General features: G+C 37.2%; 1 pseudogene; it reads left to right on the forward strand.

Annotated features, from left to right (window-relative positions):
- Nucleotides 1-548: 548 nt before the first annotated feature.
- On the forward strand, nt 549-904 carry LOC143643720 (microtubule-associated protein 1 light chain 3 beta pseudogene; annotated as a pseudogene).
- The last annotated feature ends 22,942 nt before the right edge of the window (nt 905-23,846 follow it).

A 23,846-nucleotide genomic window follows, 5' to 3' on the forward strand; every position in this document is an offset into this window, starting at 1 on the left:
AAGGCTGTATGGAAAAATCCCTATCAACAATATTTATAAATCCTTTCAAATTAGGAGTAGGGCCTTCAGAAAATGATGGTGTGATGGTGTGACTTTTTTTTTCAGGATTTGCCTGAAGACTTTAAAAATCAAAGGTCTCCTGGGCCAGGAAGGAAAAAAAATTGGTGAGAAATATAATTACAGTGATACCTTTGTAATTGTGAGTTCTATATTCCCCTTAAAGGAATTTGAATGAAAAATTGAAGAAAAGTAGACTGTAGGCCAAATGTGACCTCAGGGCTTCCATTTACCAATTTCTGTTTTGCTTTGTCTTTCAGATCATACACAAAAGGTTTCCACCTGTCTCAGCCACACATTAGTTAGAAGAGAACAAATAAAAATTATTTGAGGGAGAAGACATATGGGAAGTGGCTGTCCCCAAAGCCAGAGCCTCTGCCACGCACCTTCCAGAGCCAGGACTCTCTGAGTTGCCACTGTGCCAACCCCTCCACCTCCTGACATCTGCACACACCCTATGCCCACCTCACCCCACCCCACCCAGGCCCGCCATGCCTTCCAAGAAGATCTTCAAGCAGCTTTGCACCTTTGAACAAGGAGTAGAAGATATCTGACTTATCCAAGAGCAGCATTCTACCAAAATCCCAGTAATAATAGAAAGAAACAACAGAAGCAGCTTCCTGTTCTCAATAAAACCAAGTTCCTTGTACCAGATCATATCAACATAGTGAACTAATCAAAATCATTAGATAGTGCTTGCAGCTGAAGGCTAACCAGGCCTTTTCTGCTGGTGAACCAACACAGCCTGGTCAGCATCTCCATGCCTCTCTCTGAAGCCCATGAGCATGAGAAGGATGAAGGTGGCTTCCTCCATGCGGTCCATGCCTGTTAGGAGACTTTTGGGTGAAACTGTTCGTGTATAGTTGGCAGAAGCATCTATTCTATAATTTTCTAAACCCTAACAACAAGGCAAAAAAAAAAAAAAAAGGGAGATTACCAACTGAGATTGATCAGCCATCTAATCACAGGTCAGCAAAACAGTCAGGTTCCCACATAGGAGTAGTAGGAAGTTATTTTTGTATTTCAAGCAGAAAAACTGAGCTCCAAATAGGCACATTGAGCTTTGGAAAACTCTGTTATTTAGCCTAGGGCAACTTGCCTTTAAGTTTTCAAAATGTTTAAAATAAACTACTTTACATTTTAAGCTGCCAATAAAAGAGAATTTCTAGTTATTTTAATGCACTTGTTTTCCCGAATAGGAACTTGCAATTTGAGCAGTAATGTAAAGGCATTCAAAGAGAAAGAGATGCTGTCTTCTCATTAGGTTCATAGAACCTGCCACCTTTCTATAGAAGGTTTTCCAGTCAGCTGGGGAAACCTCTCTAGTAGGATCTTTAAGCACAGCTTGTCAAGCATAACTCCCCAGAAAATCACTGTTGGTGTAAAGCAGGGTGCATGGGGGCTTATAAAAACCACTCTGACTCTGAAGAGCTGGTCCATGTTTCTGGTTTCTAAGAGGACATATCCCAAGTCGGGTCTTCTGCAGCATTAGGAAGTTTGGTAAAACACCAAGCTATTGCATCTTTGGATTGTTCTCTAGACAAGTTACTTGCAGAAAACCAGCACAGTTTTGTAGGAGTCTTGAATAACTTAGAATTTTGGCCTGTTTTCTAAAAAGACTGAGAGAAAAAAATGAGTGGCATTTATTATTTTGGATTTCCTCTGAGAATGCAAACTACTCCCTGATTTGGTAAATAAACAAGCAGTTGTATTACTTTCATTAGGTCAGTGGTAGAAAATAAAACTCAAGCAATAAAATTCAGATGTTTGCCCTCCTACCTTTTGACTTAAGGCTATAGATGATTCATGTTATCTGATAAGAGCACAACTAAAATATGTTAATATTTCTCACATTTTTTAAGAGAACTTATCACTAGTTAGGTGATCAAAGTTCCCCCACTCTCAGATGCATGTCAGTTGTGAAGAAAATGTAGAAAAGGAGACGACAGCTCTTTACAAATATTAATATCAAGAATTAAACATCTTCCAAATCCCATCTAGAATAACTGACTTGGTGCTTCCTACTACTTGCGTGGGGTTTACTCTTTACAATTTTCATGGGAATATCACATAATCACAAATATGTCAATTTAGATGTCTAGGAAGCAGGTCAAGATTCATTCTGCCTCTTTAGGCATCTGTGGAATCCTGTACCTCTTGGTGGGAGATGTTTGTGGTGACTTGGAGAGCAGCCTTACTCCTGGGGACTTCATATCCCTCCTGGAAGGGATCCACCACCTCAGCTCCTCCCACCGCATGCTTCTGTCCACATCGCTAACTTCAAACATGCATATTTTTGCCACATTATGTAAATTCTCTATCAGCCTATCTTGTTCAGATTGTGTATGGCATTATATCTGATATTCTTGTAACTACTGTGCGATCAAGGAGACCCCTGTAAGAATGCTGCTTTAATAAAACAAAAAAAAGCATGCTGAGAGGGGTGACTTCTATCCCAAGTTAGTGGGTTAACACTCTATTTATAGGATCTTTAAGGCAAGTATGTCTTTAATGAACTAAGATAAATGAAGGTACAACTAAAATGATAATAATTTGAGGAGAAATAACACATATTCTTGAATCCTTGTTTTCCTTGAACTGGCAAAGCCCTATATCATCTCAGGGTTAGGACAGGAGCACACTATCTAAAATTGTCCTAGCTCCTAACCTGTGTCTGCCACATAGCACATGCTCAGAAAACAAATGAATATTTGAAAAAATGATATTCAAATTATTATATTGCCCGAGTAATGATGTTTAAATGCAATACTTCCTACTGTGTTAGAATTTTGGCAAAGTTCCCAATATAAGTACAATATAAAAATTGTTAAGGGCTCTGTACCCTAAAATGATCTTCCAGACCACCCATGCAAGCTTTAGCCACTTAACCACATCATGTGTATATAAGAAGAGCAGACTCAGGAAAGAGGCTTTGCAGAATTGGGGTGCTGTAGCATTTCTCTCACTCACCTCAGGTCCTCCCTCAACCAATAAGGCAAGTGAGAAGACTCCAAGAGGACCATCGGAGAGCTCCTTGGTGTTCAGGGAGCAGAAGTGCTGATATTTAAATTGCCTGAACATGTGAAGAAGTATGAGTCTGTGACTGGACCTCTTGCCACAGGAATCACAGCAAAGAGAGGTAACTGCATAAGACCTACACTTCCACCAAGGAAGGAATGGCTGGAGTTGCCTGAAAAGAAATCTCTCCCATGGCAATGTTTTGGAGAGGTGAAGGAACCTCAGCAGAAACCAATTGTCTGATGAGGGAGTCAAAATTAGGCAATTTAAGGAGACATAATCTATGTTAAGGCAAGCATAACTGGAGCTTCCCTCACTTCTAAAAGAATTTCTGAAAAGTCCATGAAAAAAAAAAGTATTTGCTATGTTACTTTCATTACCAGAGGATACCAGCAGCAGATTGCAACAGCACTGCCAGGTATGACCAGGCTATTCCCCCCTAATTATCTCTCTCCCTATTCCAACACTGGAGGTGTCAGAAATACTTTCTTGAAAAAGTAGGGCAATAAGAAACGAGGCATGAAAATTCAAATTAAACCAATGACTCTCTACTTCTCCATTGCAAGCCTCCAGCTTGAATCAACCTAAAACATGGAGCAGGAGGAGGAAATTTTTAATTTTAATTAAGTAAGATTAGATTGGATACTTCATTATCTAAGAGTCATTATAAAGGCTTTGGGATCTGCCCACATTTCATCTAGATACAGAAAAGTCAAGTCCACAGAGTAAGTTTAATGAAAATCAGTGAGACAAAATAAACTTTTGTGCCAATCTATCCTATCAAATCCAGTCTATTTAATAAACCTATTAGACACAGAACAGTGGTTGACCATAACAATGAATGAATGATTAAGTGAATGAATAGGTAAATACCTTAAGACATACAAGTTAATCTCTGGAAACCCACATTTCAGTTAGCATAATCATGGGAAGGACAAGCATGGCTTTAAAAGTGACAGGGATTATTACTGGATCCACCAGGCTTCTGCTCTTCCAGTCTCTGTTTTTCTCTGGATATTGGTTTAATCTACTTAGAGACCACATCTTTACAATCTCACCATTGAGGAATTGTAGAAAAATATTAGGGAAAAAAAACCCAAGGGAGGGCTGTGGGTGGCTAGTTTTGGATCATATGGCATATTAGGTCAATCACTCTGCAAGGGGAATGGTGCATGGGGATTGGCAAACCCACTAGAAAACACTTAGGTGCAAGGGGGAAGAAGTTGATCTCTCAACCGAAGGCATGGTGAAGTGATTCTGGAAAGACAAAGTACTAAGGGTCCAGCCCCTTTATCTTCCCAATTTATTCCTACACAATGCATTGCTAAGGTGTTCCATTCACTGGTAAGAGGGCTGATAAGTGGACCTATGAGCCTTCAGAGCTGACAGTTTTTGTCAATGATTGTGATGATTCTCTGACAGCCACAGTTAGTAAAGTTGTAGGCGAAAAGACTGATAAACACAGAAACAGGAGGCAATGATTCATAACAGTAATTCAGGTAAGGAAATGCTGCTCATTTGTCAGAAACTCTACAACTATTTGACTGGCAAGTTCTTCAGGCATTTCCCAGGAGAGATTTTGTGTATAATAGCAGCTTTACTAGTTTCGTTTTCCCAGACAGCATGCATTCTACATAGACTAGGACAACTTAAGTATGCTAAGTGCATTTCAGAACACAGAAGCTATCAAATGTTTCATGTATTTGTTTGGAGTTGTAGGGTTAGTTTTTCATAGCCAGTTTCCACAAGAATGTAGTTTCTCTGCACCTTAGGTAGCTGCCACCACGTAGTGAAGAATGTTCATGTCTTTCCAGTTCAAAAACTGGACTTACCAAAAATCTGCAAATAGTGTGCATTACATTTGAATCCATTCCCTCACCATGGTATATTGAAGTCCTAACCCCTGGTACTGATGACTGTGACCTTATCAAGAACTAGAGTCTTTGCAGATATAACCAAGTTAAGATAAGGTCATATTGAATAAAAGTGTCCTTAAGCCAATATGACTGGTGTCCTTATAAGACACAGACAGACACACACACAGAGACACATACACGCAGGGGAGGAGTGATGCAGCTACAAGCTGAGGTGTGCAAAGGATTGTAGGCACCTCTGGAAGCTCGGAAAAGGCAAAGAAGGATTCCTGCCCCATAAAACTTTTAAGAAAGAGGGTGGCTATTCCCACCCTCAGTATTATCCTTCAAAAATAGGTTATAATTTTTGGTTCTCTTTTATTTACCATAAAACATTATGGTAAGTAGTTAGCCACATTATAACAGTCTGGACCTTGAGAGAAGGAAAAAGTTTTATCAAAACAGATTATTGAAGAGAAAGGACTCTTTATAAAAGTGTGGCAAGGTAACAGGAAGCCAGTTATGAATGGTTTATAGAGCATCATCTCCAGAATATCAACATGGGAAGTCGATACTGCCTGTAAATGCAAAGGAAGGTAATAATTGCTAGAATAAAATGAGACTTGTAGCTCTAGGGGAGGGTGACCATAGTGGAATTCTGCCTGTCAGGAGGGAAGGCAGCTAGTGACAGCCAGTACCCATAGCAGAAAGGGAGCCAAGAGAATCATACCCCAAATATTCTGTTTCTCTACCCAATGATCTCCTGCTTGTACCTTCATTAGTCAAACTTAACCATAAACCAAAGAACAAAGGAAAATCTATAAAGTCTGCTTCCTGGGACTCAGAAAGAATAGATCTGGAGGGGTACAATGAGAAATTTTAATTTATACATGCACAAATATTTACCAAGAAAGAAGGCTGGGGAAGCTTTCATAATATTAGAAAATGGAGGGAAAACGCAAATACTCCACAAAAGAGGATTATTTCAAATAAATTAATTTGTATGTGCAAAAGTATGTTGGCAAAGAATATTTCTTGACATAGATATGGATGGTATCATGTTAAGACAAAAAAAAAATACCAGAGTAAAATGTGCAATAGGATTCATTTCTTGTTCTTTTTATAAATAATGTATAGACAGCATATAGAAAGAGCTATAATGAAACATCCCCAAGTATTACTCTGTTGGTGGGGCAGTGGATTATTATTGGCTTATAGGTACTACTTATCTTTATTTTTCTTACATGTTGGTTACATTTTATAAGAAAAGAAATTATTCACAAATAAATTTAAAAGAATATACATGTGTATGTTGGAGCCGGATGGAAATGGGATTGATATATTGGAAAATAATGGTACTTGAGTTTAAAGATCTGCATTGGAATTCCAGCACTATTATTTTGAATAAACATCTCACATTCTCTGAAACTCAGTGTTTTCACCTGTAAAGTGAAATGCTAATATCTACGTTGTACTGTTTTGAAAACAAAGAGGTATGAAAGTGCGGCATATCTGCAAACTATGTTTTGAATTGTGGTCAGCTGTATTTCAGGTTTTGATGTCCTGAACAGGCCCTCTGCCCAAATATATACTCCACTTTTTGAGTTTTTGAAATAAATTGTCCTTATGTACCATGAGGGGTTAATATCCTTTACTTCCTAAATAAAGATGTAAAGGGAACTGGAAAGGTCAATAGATCCAGGCCTCTTTCAAAGTGTGATCTTAGTCTCCAGGTTTTGTGTCCCTGGCACTGCCAACCATTCACATATACACTAATCCTATCGTCTTTTCTTTGGCTCTCAAACAAATAATTCCAAATTACTTAGTGGTCTAGGGGAATACTATGGACTGGCTTATTCAACACTGATTCCACCTGCCTTCCAGGGTACTTTCCTTCAATGCAGAATTTGAAAGGCTATGCTCTAAACTGCCTAGGCTCATTACAATACTTGTCTGGATGCCAAGTGGTTTCCACTCATGAGATACACTTGTATTAAATTTGGAATACAGCTATTAGATGAAGGTCATCATTCTTCTGATGGTTGTTCTGGCAATCAAGGTTAAGGAAACTGAATGTTGAGAGGTAATTCTAGGACTCAACCATCTAGTGTCTACTCACCATATTTGGAGGAATTAAGAGGCAGCTGTCTGGGGGAGGGGTGCGGGGTGGAGGAAGCAGCAATGATGACATTTTCACATCACAGCCTCCCATGTGGTGAGCTCTTTAATTTTATACAACCCATGATAAATGCTACTTCAGCCCTTTTGATAATTTTGTAAGCACATATTTCTCTACAATAAATTTTCTGGAACATTCTTTATTTCCTGCACTGAACTCTTGACTGTTAGGAAGCCTTCTGACCTATCCTTCAGGACACACCATGTTTTCTAGCATGATGGGTCAATACCTTGAGAGTCATGGTTTCTAGGTCTTTTCTGACAAGCTCACTTTTATGGAGTATACTGTTATTCATTATTCAGCCCCAGGTTTAGCTCCAGCTAACATTCTTTCATAGAGCCGTTTATCGCTTTCTTTATTAATTTTTAACTCATGTTTTCTGCCCAACCATAATGAATATTAGAATATGGGTTAGCAGTCAGCATTTGTTTCAAGAAAACTTGCGTTTAATGAACAGGAAAAGTTTGATTTTTGGTTTTAAAAATAATTTCATTGATAATCTCATTATAAGATTTCAGAGGAAATTAAATTTGAATAAAATCGGAGCAAATAGTAGTTTATATTTTGGGAATAGAGGTTATATGTGAATTCTCAGTCTTGAGATTTCTCAATCCTTGGATTATATTTGACCTGGCTATGTAATTTAAGCCAGAATCCACCAGGTATTTTCAGTTCACAGTCACTACTGCTAAATATGGTCTTAGGGTGATACCCACTGGGTGGAAACTGAAGCTGCAGCCCTTTAAAATAATGGAAATCATAAGCACAAAATCTCCCCCCTAGTGAATAAGTTTCTTAGAAATGCTGAATCATTGCCACACCATTATTCACATCGTGATTTTCATCTGGTGCTGAGAAGATTGTAATTTTGTTTATCAAGTTTTAGCTACCATGGTGCCTCAGAAAAAATGCATAAACCATACAGAGATAGTAGCTTCTTCACCAATAAACTAAATCATCTTAATATGTTCCTTTTCACCCCCTTCTTCTACTGGCTTCTTTGGCACAATTTTCAATCAATCAGACAATAGTTCACTATTAAAGACTGTAGCTGATCTGTCAAATGAGGGATTGAAAGAAGTGATCTCGGGCAGTGTGACAGTGGCTTAGTGACAGAGTTCTCGCCTGCCATGCTGGAGACCCAGGTTTGATTCCTGGTACCTGCCCATGCAAAAAAAAAGAAAAGAAAAAAAGAAGTGGTCTCTACTGTGACTTCAGTTAATTAGCATCTTGTTATAGGTTATGTGTCTGGCTGGGAATAACAGGAGCTGCCCATATTTAATTTGTGACCTTATATTTCAAATGTTTATTTTCTTTTCACAGGCACTTTTTATATATTCTTTTCTCCATAATATATGGAACTATTATATAAACTATTCTGAAGTTCCCTAGAGTTAGTGTCTAAATTACAGACATTCCAAGAACAAGGATACTGTAAAGAATAAATCAATGAACACAAAGACTAGAAAATCGTAACTACCCACATATGGAAAGTCAGAATTAGCTGCATAGTGATTGTGAATTGAACATCTGGCTTATGCTTTGAAGAAGGGATGAGAAATACTACTTTATAGGTCTAATTACACATAACTAATTTTTCAAAATATTTAAATTATAAAGTACTTACGTGCTTTTGTAAGTTGACAAAGGCATTCATAAAAGAACAAAGCTAAACACCAGTTTTTAAGTGTCTTTTCATTCTCTATTTAGAGATATTAAAGAAAAGAGGAAAATACATAAAGCAAAAAGTCTAAACTGAAGGGAGATAAATCAGGAGAGAAGCAGATGAGTCTTAGCATAATGAAAACTGATACCTTCACATACTCAAATATTAATTCACTAAGAAAGTGAGCTTAGAGCATCACTGAATGTCATTGCCCTTTGAAATGTCAATTTATCAATATGCACAGTTGATTAGCTGAATGAATCTTTAACCTATGGAGGCCTTCAGTTTGGAAGGCACAGTTCAACAAAAGAAAAAACTTTTCTAGAGAGACAATGGCCATGAAATTTCCACTATGGACCAAAAAGTATGTGTGTGTGTATATATACACACATACATATATCATGCACACAGAAGGAAGTATCTGGAAAGATAAATGAAAACATATATAGAAGTCATCCTAGGGTAGACAATTATAGGTCATTTTCTTCAGGTGCTTATCTTTGCTTTTGAGTTTCCAAAAGGATTATGAATCATTTTTGAAAAAATAATTTATTAACAAATTAACTAATTAAAATGTATGTGGAAGTCATATAGACAGTTCAGCTGTTTCTTCGGCAAGTGGATGCTGAAGTAGATCTAGATAAGTGGATCTTGAATTTTGCTGCACATTAGAATCATCTTGGAGGCTCTCAAAAAATTCCATTACCTAGGCTGCACTTCATACTAATCAAATTAGAAGCCTTAATAATGAGTTCTAGACATCAATATTTTTAACTCTCACTCTGCACCAACTCCAGTGATTCCAGTGTGCAGCCAAGTTTGAAAACCAGTGATATAGAACACAGAAATATGGCCTGGTCCTGGTAAAGTAGGTTTACCCTCAAGGAATTTGAATTATGTAAATATGACATAAATATGCAACTGCACATTATTGAATGTTCATATATTCTCAAAAGTATCATATGGTAGCCTATGACAAACTCTGGGATCTATCCTATGACTACTTGTTGAAGAGTGCTTTGAAAACCATTGCTTTTTTTATTTCTTTGCTTTGTATATATATGTTATACTGTACAATAAAAAAGTTAAAAAAAGATTATTACTGAATTACATAATTTGAGCTAAGTAAAAAAAAAATAATCAACTATAGGTAAAATGAAATTGCATTTTTGTAAGGAAAAATGCAGTCCAATGCTGGGTATAATAACTAGTATAATATGTACATTGTTTCAAATATATATATATTATATATATATTATGTAATATTATATATTATATATATTATATAATATTATATATTATATATATTATATATTATATATATAAATATATATATTAACAATGTACATATATATATTTCAAATATATATATTTGCGAATATACATTTTGTTTCAAAAGTACCCTAATACTTATCAAGTTGAATCTCTGATTCATGACTAAAAATAAGAGGAACATAAATCTCTGTACATGTGGCAAAATAATATTATCTGTTCTGCCTAATAAATATGATCTCATCATGCAATCATAGAATGAAATCCACTCCCTTATGAATGTTGAGGTGATATAAACTTCTTACAATCAGGATCTGCATTTGATTCATCATATACCATTTTTCCAGCTTAATTACTGGGTTGGTAGATGCAAAATTATTTATGCATTTACTATTTCTAGATATATTTGATAGTAATAAGCAATATTTAAAGTGGAGACTCAAAACTAAAAGGAACAATCTTTTACCTAAAAGAGCATTCTCCAAGGTAAGTTTTGGGTCAAAATACAGAGAAAAAGAAATAAGGTTCTCTTTAGGGAAATCATTAAGTAAGATAATAAATGGCAGGATAGTCAGGGAAACTATCAAATTTTGATCTCTGGTCCTGACATTTCCCCTGAACCTCAGAATCTTATAATGTTATATCTTTTGAGCTTTGGGGTGTCAAGATGGTCAATTAGGACAACAAGTCAAACTGAAAGTGGCAATCAAGCCTTATTCACTACTGCAACAGTGTAAGCAAGAGGCTGAAAGTGACACCACCCCCCAAGTGTTCCATTTTTTCCCTTGGAATGGTCCCAGACAAGGGTCATATGGATGCAGTGCAGTTGAGGGGGAATCATCTCACTATGCAGAACCCCTGAATAAAATTCTTGTGTCATGGAGGAGGAGAAGGAAAAGGAATAGGGGTGGGAAGGCACTGGGTCAAAGTGGAAAACAATGCCTCAGTTAAGGATCCTGGTAAGGAGATCTGGTGGAATCACCTAGGAAGGCCCCCAAATGGAGGCCCCTGAGACAAGAAGGCAAATATACGCTGTGAGAGGTTCAGGGATCAACTTGACCAGCTGATGGTGCCCAGTTGTTCTGTTACTGTGGACTTAAATCGTCAGCATGTGAAATCCCTCTATGGCTCATTACATCTGTGGGCCTAAGGGGAGTGCCTCCCATGATGAGTAACATTTAATTTAATTAGCTGGAGGCTCAAAAGGAGGATTCAGACAGAAGGAGCTCAGCAGCCCAGCACAGCAGAGCTCAGAGCTCACAGTTGACAAAGACCCCAACGTTTGGAGATGCAGAAGAGAAACACCCCAAGGCAAGCTGTCTGAACACAGAAGATGAAAAAGAAAGCCAACAGATGCTGCCGTGTGCCTCTCAGTGTGACAGGAAAACCAGAGGAAGGCCAACTGCCTTTCCTCCAAGGAACTGTTATTTGTAATTAAATAAATCCTCCTTATAAAAGCCAACCCAGCTCTGGTGTATTGCATTCCAGCAGCCTTAGCAAACTAAAACATGCACATTGGTATGGATGGCCCAGGGGAACCTAAGTCTTTGACTGAAACTCCTTACAGGAAATGGCAACACATTGGCTATGAACCAAGCCTGGCATGGGAAAGCTGCAGCTTCCCATGAGACCTGCCAGACAAAACTTTGAATTGCCTATAGTTGGGCCTGGAATTTTAGATTTTGGTCTGAAGCCAGACTCATCAATATCCAATTGCCTAAATGGCATCTCCATGTGGATGCTCAGATCTAACACCAAAGCCAAACTGAAGTTCTCAACTTCAATCTGCTCTCCTCTATACTTCCATTTTTCCACTGGCTCAATCCAAACTAACTTGGAGTTATCCTTGCTTCTATTTGCTTTTCTTGCACAGATAACATTGAAGTCTGTCACCAAATCCTGTCAGCTTGATCTTTAAAATTTTTGAAAATTCTAACCTCTCGTTGCTAATTCCCTTAGTCCAATCTGTCATCATTTCAAACTTGGACTAACTCATGTTCTCATAATTGGTCTCTTAATGTCCAGTCTTATACCACTAAGTACTTTCTCCAAAAGATTCCAGAGCAAACGTTTTAAAATTCTGCTTTGATCATTTTACCCTTCAGTTCAGAACACCCTGTGACTTCAGAAAAAAATTTTTTTTTAAAAATCATCAAGACCTTTGTTTGAAGAACCATAGCTCATTGCTAGTTGAAAAGGAAAGCTCCTTTTACATAAAAATGACAGTTAATAAATAATGTATGATAGAGGTTTTAAAAAATCACCATTTGAAAATCAAAGAACTGTGTCAAGCAAAGGTCATAATGAATGCTAAAAAGAGGGTTAACGTGGACACAATATTAGCATGACATCAAAATATTACCACACAGATTATTTTATAATTGCAAAGGGAGAACATATTTTTAAAATGGAGAAGTTTGGTTGTCACTACCTGTTTTAGTTTGGTAGCTGCCAGAATGCAATATACCAGAAACAGAATGGCTTTTAACAAGGGGAATTTAATAAGTTGCTAGTTTATAGTTCTAAGGCTGAGAAAATGTCCCAGTTAAAACAAGTCTATAGAAATGTCCAATCTAAGGCACCCAGGGAAAGATTCCTTGATTCAAGAAGGCCAATGAAGTTCAAGGTTTCTCTCTCAAGTGGAAAGACACATGGTGAACACGGTCAGGGTTTCTCTCTTGGCTGAAAGGGCACATGGTGAGCATGGCATCATATGGTAGCTTCCTCTCCAGCTCCCTGGGAGGTGTTTTCCTTTTTCATCACCAAAAGTCACTGGCTGGTGGACTCTCTCCTTCGTAGTTCTCTGGCATTCTCTTTTGCGGCTTCCTCATGGCTCTGTCATTCTTTTCTGCTCTCTCCATATCTTTAGCTTTCTCCAAAATGTTTCCTCTTTTATTCAATTCCAGTAAAGCAATCAAGACCCACGTGGAATGGGTGGAGACATGTCTCCACCTAATCCAGTTTAACAACAACTCTTGATTGAGAAGAGCTAATTAAAATTTCAAACATACAATGTTAAATAGGGATTAGAAGAAACAGCTGCCTTTACAAAATGGGATTAGGATTAAAACATGGCTTTTCTAGGGTCCACACATCCTTTCAAACTGGCACATTTCACCCTCTGTATCCTAAAAAAACATGTTTTTCCCATATACAAATTACATTAATTCCATCACAATACCAGAAATCCATTTCAGTAACAGTACAAAGTTAGCAACAGTGCAAACTCCTATCAAGTTAGTTACAGACATAGTCTGTTCTAAGGTAAAATTATCCTCTGAATCTGAACTTATGAAACTCAGAATAAGTTATTTGCTGCCAGCATACAAAGGAGGAACAGTCATAGAGTACATACACCCATTTCCATAGGGAGGAAGGAACTGCCAGACCCAAGCAGTTTTGAAAATCTGTAGGGCAAAGTCCATTAGATTTTGAAGTTTGAGCATCATTTATATTTGGGGCTTTAGAAAGCAGCAGTCCCATCTTTTCCAATGACCTACGCAGAGGCCTGCCTCTTTCTGAACTCAGCCTTGGGGGATATTGGGGAGACACCCTTTTCCTCGGCTCCACCCTCTCCAAAGATCGGGGCTGCACCCGGGCTCTCTCCCATCTCCAGGGCACATGCTCAACCCCTCCATATGGTGGCAGCCAGGCTCTCCTTAAATCCCAAAGAATGTGCTTCACCCTTTCCAAGACCTGAGGCAAAGTGACTCTTCCACTGCAAAGAGGTGGAAGGCCTATCCTCTGCCTTTGGGGGGAACGCACCCTCTCCATGTGTTTGGGTGGGTCCGCTCTCCTGGCTCGAGGTTTCTTGACCTGAGACCCCAGCCTCCATGGTTTTGCCTCTGAAGTTATTTTTCTTCCAGTGTGTCCCTTCTCTGTCCCTCTCAGCCCCAACTGGCAGTGGTTCTCTTTATACAGATCCCACAATACTCTCATTGGCTTTCTATGCAGTAGCCTTGGATTGTGCCCATCAGACATAAGGAGGTTCCACAAATCCTTCCTGGACAACTCCAGGTCCGATCCTGGCTTTCTCTGAAATGGCTGACTGGTTCCACACTTGGCCAAATTCTCATATGGGTCACTATTCTCTGGAGTCTCCCTTCCTGGAAGCCCAGAATTTTCCAGAACATCAATTTCCGTTTTTTTTTTTTTTGTACCCAAGAGTTCAGTTCTCAGTTTATCTCTTTCCTGTCACATTTCACTATATGCTGTGAGGAGAAACCAGGCTGCACTTTCCACATTTAATTTGGAGAGCTCGTCTACTAAGTATCCAAGTTCATGGCATTTAAAATCTGCCTTCCAGCCAAAGGCACTAGTCAATTTTGCCAGATTATCTGCCATTTTAAAACAAAAATCACCTTCCTTCCAGTTTGCAATAATATGTGCCTCATTTCTGTCTAAAGCCTTATCAACAGTATCTTTAGAGTCCACATTTCTACCAACAGTCTCTTCAAAGCATTTTATGCCTTCTCTATCAAGATCTTCACAACTCTTCCATAATCTTCCCTGTATCCATTCTTTTAAAAAGCTGTTTCAACATGTTTGGTATTTGTAAACTGCAACAGAACCCCACTCCCAGTACAAAAATTTCTAGTTTGCTAGCTTCCAGAATGCAATATACCAGAAATTGAATGGCTTTTAAATGGGGAATTTAATAAGTTGCTATTTTACAGTTCTAAGGCTGAGAAAAATGTCCCATTTAAAGCAAGTCTATAGAAATGTCCAATCTAAAGTACCCAGGAAAAGATAGCTTAATTCAAGAAAGCCAATGAAGTTCACGGTTTCTCTCTCATCTGGAAAGGCACATGGAGAACACAGCATCATCTGCTAGCTTTCTCTCCTAGCTTCCTGTTTCATGAAGCTCCCTGGGAGGCATTTTCCTGCTTCATCTCCAAAGGTCGCTGGCTGGTGGACGCCTCTTCTGGTGACTGTGTCGTTCTGCAGCATTCTGTTGTCCTTCTCTGCTCTCTCTGAATCTCCCACTTTCTCCAAAATGTTTCCTCTTTTATTCAATTCCAGTAAAGCAATCAAGACTCACGTGGAATGGGTGGAGACATGTCTCCACCTAATCCAGTTTAACAACCACTCTTGATTGAGTCACATCTCCAGGGAGATAATCTAATTAAAGCTTCCAACATACAGTACTAAATAGAGACTAAAAGAGATGGCTGCCTTTAAAAAATGGGATGAGGATTAAAACATGGCTTTACTAGGGTACATACATCCTTTCAAACCAAACCAGCACAACGCCTTTAGCAAGTGACTAAATTTAGCATCATTAATTGTGAAATAACTTTACAATATATTCCTCCTGATGTAACATAATGTGAAGTAAACAAGTCTCATGAAATATTCCTGCAAAAAATATCTAACCTGGATACAATCAAACTTTTATATCTAATTTCTGTTTTAAAGGAAATTCAGCAATATATAAAGAGCAATACACAAAATTACACTTTAAGGAAACAATCAAATACCTAAAAGAAAATTAGCCTGCTCTCTTGCCAAGTCAACACCACTTAAAAAGGGAGAGGGGAGGGAAAATTTTTTCTAATTTAAAAGATATGTATTTGATAATCCAACCAAATGCAAAATATAAACTTGATGTTAGTTTGAAAAAGACCTGGTAAAAATGATAATTAGGCAATTATTTTCAGTTTCTTTAGGTGTGGTAATGTTATTCTGGTTATTTCAGCAGTTGTCCTCATGAATGCAAAAATCTTTAGAGGTTAATTATTATCAGGATTTCTGTAATGTTTTTTTGAAATGATCACCAAGGAGTGTGAGAGACAGAGAAAGCAGGAGTGAGAGAGAGCAAGCAAGCAAAGCCTTAATAAATGATCGATGAATCTATAATCGTGGGTATACCTTCATTGTTGCATTGTTTCATTGTTTAGAAAATTTTTCATAAAAATTTGATTATTAACCTGACAAATTTTGAAAAATAAATGTCAAAAAATTAACAAACTATCTAATTCCTTATTCTGCTAAATCCCAGTCAAAGAAGTTCTTTAGGCCTGGGTATATTTGATTTCTTAAGAAGATGTAATTTGAGGTGAGCATTACTGGGAAATCTATGGTTCTTGTTGCCAATCTGAAGTTGAATTAAAGGTGATTTTCAAATCTTTAGTATACCCCATTTGTTAAAGAATCCAAAGAGTTCACTGAATTATCATGGCATTAATTCCGCACCAAAAAAATTTGTCAAACAAACTAATCTCCAGCTCCAGACAAAATTATATTTTCCACAAGTCCTACACTTGATGTTGACCAAGACCATACAAGTGATTCATTCTAATTGAGTGAGTGAAGAAGGAAAGAAGAGAATATTCTCAAAATCTGCCTCTCTATGACACCTGATCTCTATGACAGTTGTGTAGAGTTCATGATCTGTGAAATTAAATTGGTCAAGAAGTTAATTTGGCAGAATATGTTTTCTGTGTGTTTTTTGGAGGGTAAGGGATCTATCCAACCATAACTTCTCCTTTCTTAGAATGTGACATCTGATGATTTACAATCATGGCTGCCTTCGTCACCAGGATTAACTGCTGATGTGCCACTGTTTCCCATCCATAATCTTCAAAGCTTCTGAATTTTCATTTGCCCTTTGAATTCTGTAATGTTAGCTGAATAATGCTGCACTGAGTGTGGACACATCCTGGTAATAAGGGTACTCACCAAAATTGGGGTCTCCTTTTTTTCCTGGGCACATGGATGTCAACAAGCTCTAGTTCCCTTGTAGTTAAGGAGAGTTGTGTAACTAGACCTGGCCAATGCCATGCATGCAATGAAAAGTGATGAGGACATGAAAAGCCCTGGGGCAGCGAAAAATAACTGAAGCAGTGAAAAATCCTCCAGTAACTCTCCTCTTGCTTCAGTGGATAAGTTATTGGAGGGTCTTTCACCTTGTATCCTAGAGTTTTTGTCTTTGGACAGCACAGAAACCTTCAGTGTATGTTAGTATAAAATAAGCCTTTTTATGTTTAATCACTGAGATGCAAGGGTTAATTGTTTAGTAATTTAGCCCGACCTTACTAATATGCATACCTTCTTCACTCTTGATTGTTTCAGTGCTACTGGCACTGCTGATTAATTTTCAATTATTAGGCCTTTAGAATTAGTTCTCTAGGGAAACTTACTATCACCCCAACATTTGTGTCACTTGGAGAATCATCCTTCTCAGATTCCTGAACTAAAACTGCCATTGTTTCTGAAGTCTATATTTTAGGCACCTATTGAGGGATAATACATCTGCTGTGTGTTCCTAAAAACACTTCACTTGCTTTCTTGAGCTTTCGGTGTTATGTACCTTGAGTAGCACTTGTTTCTCCTGCAATCTCCTTTGGGGTCTTTTCTCTTGTTCTTTCAGCAAGAACCAGCTTAAGTTTTAGCAGTTTAATGTGTTTTGTTCAGTTAATTCCACTCTAGATATGATAGAGTGTTTGCTGGCTCTCAGTGCTTTATTATTATTATTATTATTATTATTATTATTATTATTTTCCCTTGATTTCCTGAATTGGATGTTTGTTATTAAAATACACTCATCTAGATTTTTCAATATGTGTTTTCCAACAGTAATATACATGAAATCAATTAATTCTGTTCAAAGTATGCCTTTCTTCACTTTCCTGATTTGTATAATTCTATTATTGGAAGTACTATTGATGACCCCAACATCCACTCTAGCACTGGACTTGATATGTTGTTATTTTCTTACTTGACTTTCCTTTAACATATTTCATATTTGCTCTGTTTTCTTGAATGTATTACCTCAGGGCATAGAAAATTGTTATATCTTCATTTAGAATAATTGTGCTACATAGAACTCCACCTAATATTTCTTCTAATCTTTTAGCCTTCCTCTTTCAAGCCTGAGAAAATTTTCAAGTGTAGTTGTTACAGATTATATTTTCCAAAGATGGCCATGACAATATCTCCCACCTGTTATTAGCTCCCATCCAATGTGACCTTGCCACTCCCCTTTAAGTAGTGGAGTCTATTTCCCCACTCTATGAATCTTCTCAGCAAGTCTTGTGATGACTTTAATAAACAGAAATAAAGGTGTGCTAGTTCTCTATAACTGGCCTAGAAGCTTGCTTCCCCTGCCTCTTAGAAGCCAGCCACCATGAAAGTGTGACTACTCTAAAACCACCAGGCTGTGAGAAGATTAGCCATGGGTAACATCACTGGAGGGTAAGATACCAAGAGGAGAGATAAGCCAAGGAGCAGTGAGGTACCATGTGCATGACAAAGACATCTTAGGAGTGTTTTCTCCAACCCTAAGATACCACAGGTGACCACATATGCATCAGAGACAAACCATCCAATCTAGCCCTTTCCAATTCCTGATCCATGAAATGGAGACTCAGATAAAATGATTGTTCTGAGCTATAAAGTTTTGGGTAATTTGATATTCAGCACTAAAGAATGAAACCGCTTGATCTGGCTGTTCCAATCTTCAAGAGAAGATTCGCCATAATCCCCGTTTACAAAAATTGTTTGTAGATGGACCACAACGTAGTTTTTAAATGGTGCTTTTCAAAATATGCCTAGATTCTGGTCCCTCTAGAAGAGGCATTCCATTCTTTTCCAGTGATCTCCCCATTTCTTTTTCTCTTAGTCACGCAGGAATGTAATCACCACTTTTGGTGCAGTAACAGCCAAAATATCTCCCCCCTTTTGTAATATTCTCTCACTGATCTGTTAAACTTGGGCATTCTATTTTTCCCTCTTATGTCTCTCTGTTATGGACTACATGATTCTTTTTCCCTTCATGTATCATCAGCCTGGCTTCCAGATCTCAATTTTTAAGAAAATCTCCCTTTTCCTCTACATTAATCAATAGGTCTTGATATATTTCACTTTCAGTTGTTCACTGTTTCTGCTCTGATGTAAAATTAAAGCATTTTTTCCCCAAACACTCTAGGTTCTCCATTATGTCCTAAGAAAACATGATTCCCAGCAACAGTATTCTAGGCATAGAACCTTTTTGATCATCTACTTAACCTTTGGGTTTGCAGTAATATAATTGAGTAATTTCTATTCCTCAGCCTTAGGTTTGACCCCTATAATAGGAGCTTTCATATCTTCTATTAATCAAATGACTGTTTCAGTTACACATGCTTGCTAAGCCTGATGGAACTATGCACATTTGCTGAAGTCTAAAGCCTCCCACTTGAGGTCCTGTGAGATTGTGTTTCTCAAGTTTACTGTTTTCTATTTCTTGATATTCCTGGGCAATGGATCAAATGTTTGGGGCTAAGACTGTCAATTTATGTTTGAATACATCAGCACACACACACATATACACACACATATACACACACATACTGATAGAGAGACCGAGACAGAAACAAAAAAACACACATACCCACAGAGATAGAGATTAGAAATGTGTGTGTGTGTGTGTGCATGTGTGTGTATGTGTGTGTGCATGAGAGAGAGAGAGATTCTATAAATATCCTCTTTCTCACTGAGTCAGTTTGAGATAACATGTTGGGGAAGGGCCTTGAACCTGTGGACAAGGCATGTGAATTACCAAGGATAAACCCTCAGAGCTCCCCTATCTGACAGTTCAAATCATCAGCTAGGAAGGACAGAATTTGAATCAACTGATCTAAAAATGCTCCCCGAAGGTTGGCATTGAAATGTTAAGCTGGAAGCTCATTCTAGCTCTATACTGTACAAGGAATATGTTACCTTGTAGTGTGAAATCCTGGCCTGCAGTTCTGTCTGATAAACATTGCAAATACAAGACAAAAACAATTGTTCTGCTCACTGTGCCCAAAAGACTTCTAAAATCCAATCAAAGGTTTTGCCAATACTCACTGAATTAAATTTAGCCCCAACTCCATCTTCAAGCCTCAAAGACAACATCAGATCCTGCCCTAATCAAAAATGAGATCTGGGGTTTCCTAGAGGTAGCCAGGTCCCAAGAAGACCCAATGGGGTAGAGTAACTGATTGTTTTTTCAATTCATTAGTTTCAGATTTTGATTTTAAAAATTAGTTCTTCTTATGTCATTATGGTTTATGCTGTTCTTAAGAGGTCACTAAAGTCACTGTTTTAGCCTTTCATATTTAATATTGTAGGTATTTAACTCTTTAAATTTTCATAGGTTGATAAATTTTATTTTTCATAGTTTTAAAATTAAAGTGTACTCTTTATATTACTTTTAAATACTTTATAATTTCAGTTTTGATGTTATCTTTGATTTAATGATTTTAGAATATGTTTCTTATATTCAAACCCAAAATATATATTCTTATGCTCAAATCCAAAATTTGTCACCATTTTATTATTTATTTTCAATTTTATTTATTAAGATCAGAAGCTGTGATATGTGCAATATCCGACTTTAATAGTTTCTATGGTTTATTGGTGACCAAGAACATGATCAATTTTTACAAATCTTTCTTGTTTTAGCTGCTCATCAAAATATGTAAAATGCATATGGTGCTTCCTATTGTCTTTGTTTGTTGTGTTCTGAAAAATAATCTTTGAAAATCTCCATTATATTTTTAATTTCTTCTTCGGTTCCTCAATTTTTGCCCCTTATCTTCTATACGGTTTAGTAACTAGTATAAAATGACTATAATTACCTTTTTAGTCAATTGTGACTTTTATTATTACACGTCATCCCTCTTTATCTTCTCCCCTCTCTACATTTTTATGTTGTTAAATTATGTTTCTTCTTGACTAATCTTTATTTTGCCTTTACAATTTTTGTATTTGGATGTATTTGATTCTTTTAGAGTATCACTGTATTAATATTTGTTCTTTTTAACATTGTGTTTTAAGTAAACATTCAAGGAAGAAGACATGACAAAGAATTTTTTTTTTTTTTTGATCTGTTTGTTGTATTGGCTTTTAACTCATTGAACAGTCTTTGTCTTCTAATAGGAGAATTTTGCCTGGTTGCATGTACTGTAAAAACATTAGCATTTTTTTCTTCCTTTTCAATTTATTTTCTTTTTATAAATTTTCTTGCTGTTTTCCTCTTTTCCATTTATCTTCCTCTTTGCCCTTATCATTTTGGATATTTTTATACTTCTTTCATTCTATTATTGGATACCCATTTTTCCCAACTTTCAAAATCAAACATATAGTTATATATAAAGAAATACTCCAATTATTTTTTTGCACCAAGTACTCTATTTTATACTGCCCTGGTCCAAAATACAAAACTTAAAAAAAAATTTTACAACAGTTTACCCACTTTTCACAATGAGATTTTTAGAATCCTTTACTTCTTTTTACCTCATTTTCCATACCCCATCCCAGTTCCTGCAACTCATTGATATAATCAATAACTTTAAAAGTGTTTTAGTATTCCCCTACATTAGGTTCTACTTTTTTTTTTCTTTAAGATTGCCTATATGTTGCCTTTATTGTATACCCACAGGATCTTTTTATATTTATCTATCCATTATAAGACTCATTTTCATCACTATTCCCTCTTTATCTTCCTCCATCTGGATATCCCCATTTTGATTTGCTATTTTGATTGTCTATAGCTTTATCTTAAGGACACTCAAATAGGAAAATTAGTGATATGTTCTCTCTTCATTACAAAGCCTCAAATAGCTTTCATTCATCCTAAAAGATAAATTATATTTTGGCCAATACAGTATTCTTAAGTTGTATCCTTGTCGCTCAGTAGTCTGTCATCATGCCACTTAGCTCCCAAGATTGCTGAAGAGAGGTCTGCTGTACATCTTATTTTTATTTTCCTAAGAAAACTATTATTTCAGTCTGGAAACATATTTTTCTTTTACCTTAGAATTTAGGAATATTATCAGGATTTGCCCAGGCAAGGACATATTTCATCAGTGCTTCAAGGGAGTTAGTGATCATTTTTAATCTGAACCCTCAAGCCTTTCTCAAGTGAATAAAGTTTCCCTTATTGCTTATTATTTTTTCCTGTCTTCCATTTATTTATGCTTTCAATCTGAAATGCAGCTGCAAAGCCTCTTGTACTTGCTTTCCTCTTTTATATTTTCCTTCCTCATTTCCATTACCCTATAGTTTTTTATCCTACACTTCTATTTTTTTTTAAATATGTGTTCTTCTAGAATGCTAATTTTGATCCCAACAGTGTCTATAATCCTCCTTAGTATATTTGCTAATTGTTTCTCGTTTTAAAATTAGTTGTTTTTTAATTTTTCAGAATACTTCTGTTTGTTGTTAATTGACTCTTCTTAAGTGCTTTTATTATTAGATTGCTGTTGCTTTTGCTTAAGTTGTAGCCTGTGTTTTGTAACATATATGATAATCTAAGAACAGCCCATTGTCCAAGATCTGACTCTTCTTCCCCTTTCATGCAATGTTACTTTCTTTGACTACTCCCCAGGGCTTAGGTACAGCCGGTGGAATAACTTACCGAATGCCAGTTCCATGACTTGTGAGACATAGAACATGATCTTCTCCCTCTGGGTGAGACAGAGTCCAAATTAACAATCTGCCATCTTGTACTTACCTATAAAAAGGTAGCTATCCTATTTCTTCAGCTTTGTTTTACCTCAGTAAGCCACATGGGACAAATCTGTAGAAAAATCAAGTTTTATTGCCAGTTGCAATGAGGGAGACCAACACACCCAAAGTCAGGTGTATTGCCCATTGCAATGAAGGAAACGAAACACAAAAAAACAAGAGGTGTCTCATTAAACTATGGAAAAGATAATGTGATTATAGACTTTAAGCAAAGGTAGGAGTTACAGGGAAATTTAAAAGAAGCAGCAATGTTTTGGTGAACTCAGAGCAAAGTCGGATTGTATGTTAAGAGTGTAACATCAGGTCTAGACTGAGACAAGCCCTCTGAAGTGGACCAGAATTCTGTTTCCTTGGACACTCCAAAGCTTCCAGAGACCTTTTCCCTGTAGCAATGCACCAGGGCTGAAAATCAAGACTTCTCTTTGTCAAAGGAACTTAGAGGGGAATTGTTCAATTTTGTTGATATTATTTCAAATGCAACGTTTATGACAGTCAATAATTTTAGAGAAAAAGTTTCCTCAGTGAGAACAAGCAGTACTTAGTCAAAAAAGGGTGCTGACAGGACACTTTACAGTGACAGTACAACCTTGGGAGAAATATTGTTTTCTGTTAACTCTACAGGTGACTCGTTCATTGTTGCCCAGCCTGATGAATAGTAGGGGAGCTTTTTACTTTCTCAACCTGAGCCAATTTTTACATTTTTACCTCCAAGGAATAGTTGTTCCCAGTTCCAGGGTGGAGAAATCTCAGTCCAAAGTAAGCCTCTCCCCCTCCCCCCAACACACACACCAAGTCTACAGTGATTGAGGAGCCTGTTGGGCCTTCTAAGAACTGTCACTGTGAGAGAGTTTTGCTGTTCCATCTGGGTAGATGAATCTCCTTATTCCCATGTCAGGATTATTCATATTCTGATTTTCACTTTTCACTGCTGATTTCTGGGCTTTTGTGCAGCCAGGAGAGTAAAGGAAATCTCATGTTGATTTTCTCTTCCTGGACTCCAGCAGAGCCTGAGGATGCATGCTCTCATGCCTTCTGCGCCCTGCCTATCTGCTGGCATCTTCCAGCTGCTCAGCTCGGGAAGGATGTAGCTCGTTAGGTTAGTATTGACAGGACAGGGTCTCTTGAAAACACTCAAGCCACCATCTTTCCAGAATTCCTCAGTTGCTCCCATTTTAACTGACTACACTATGTCAGGAAAAGCCTATCAAGTATTATATGCTTTAAATACACTATTTCAATTTTCTTCATATTTTATAGATGAAGAAAGAAAAATGTAAGATGCTAAGAAACTTGCTCAAAATTACAA

Source organism: Tamandua tetradactyla, chromosome 8 (assembly GCF_023851605.1).
Source record: "Tamandua tetradactyla isolate mTamTet1 chromosome 8, mTamTet1.pri, whole genome shotgun sequence".
NCBI classification, from domain to species: Eukaryota; Metazoa; Chordata; class Mammalia; order Pilosa; family Myrmecophagidae; genus Tamandua; species Tamandua tetradactyla.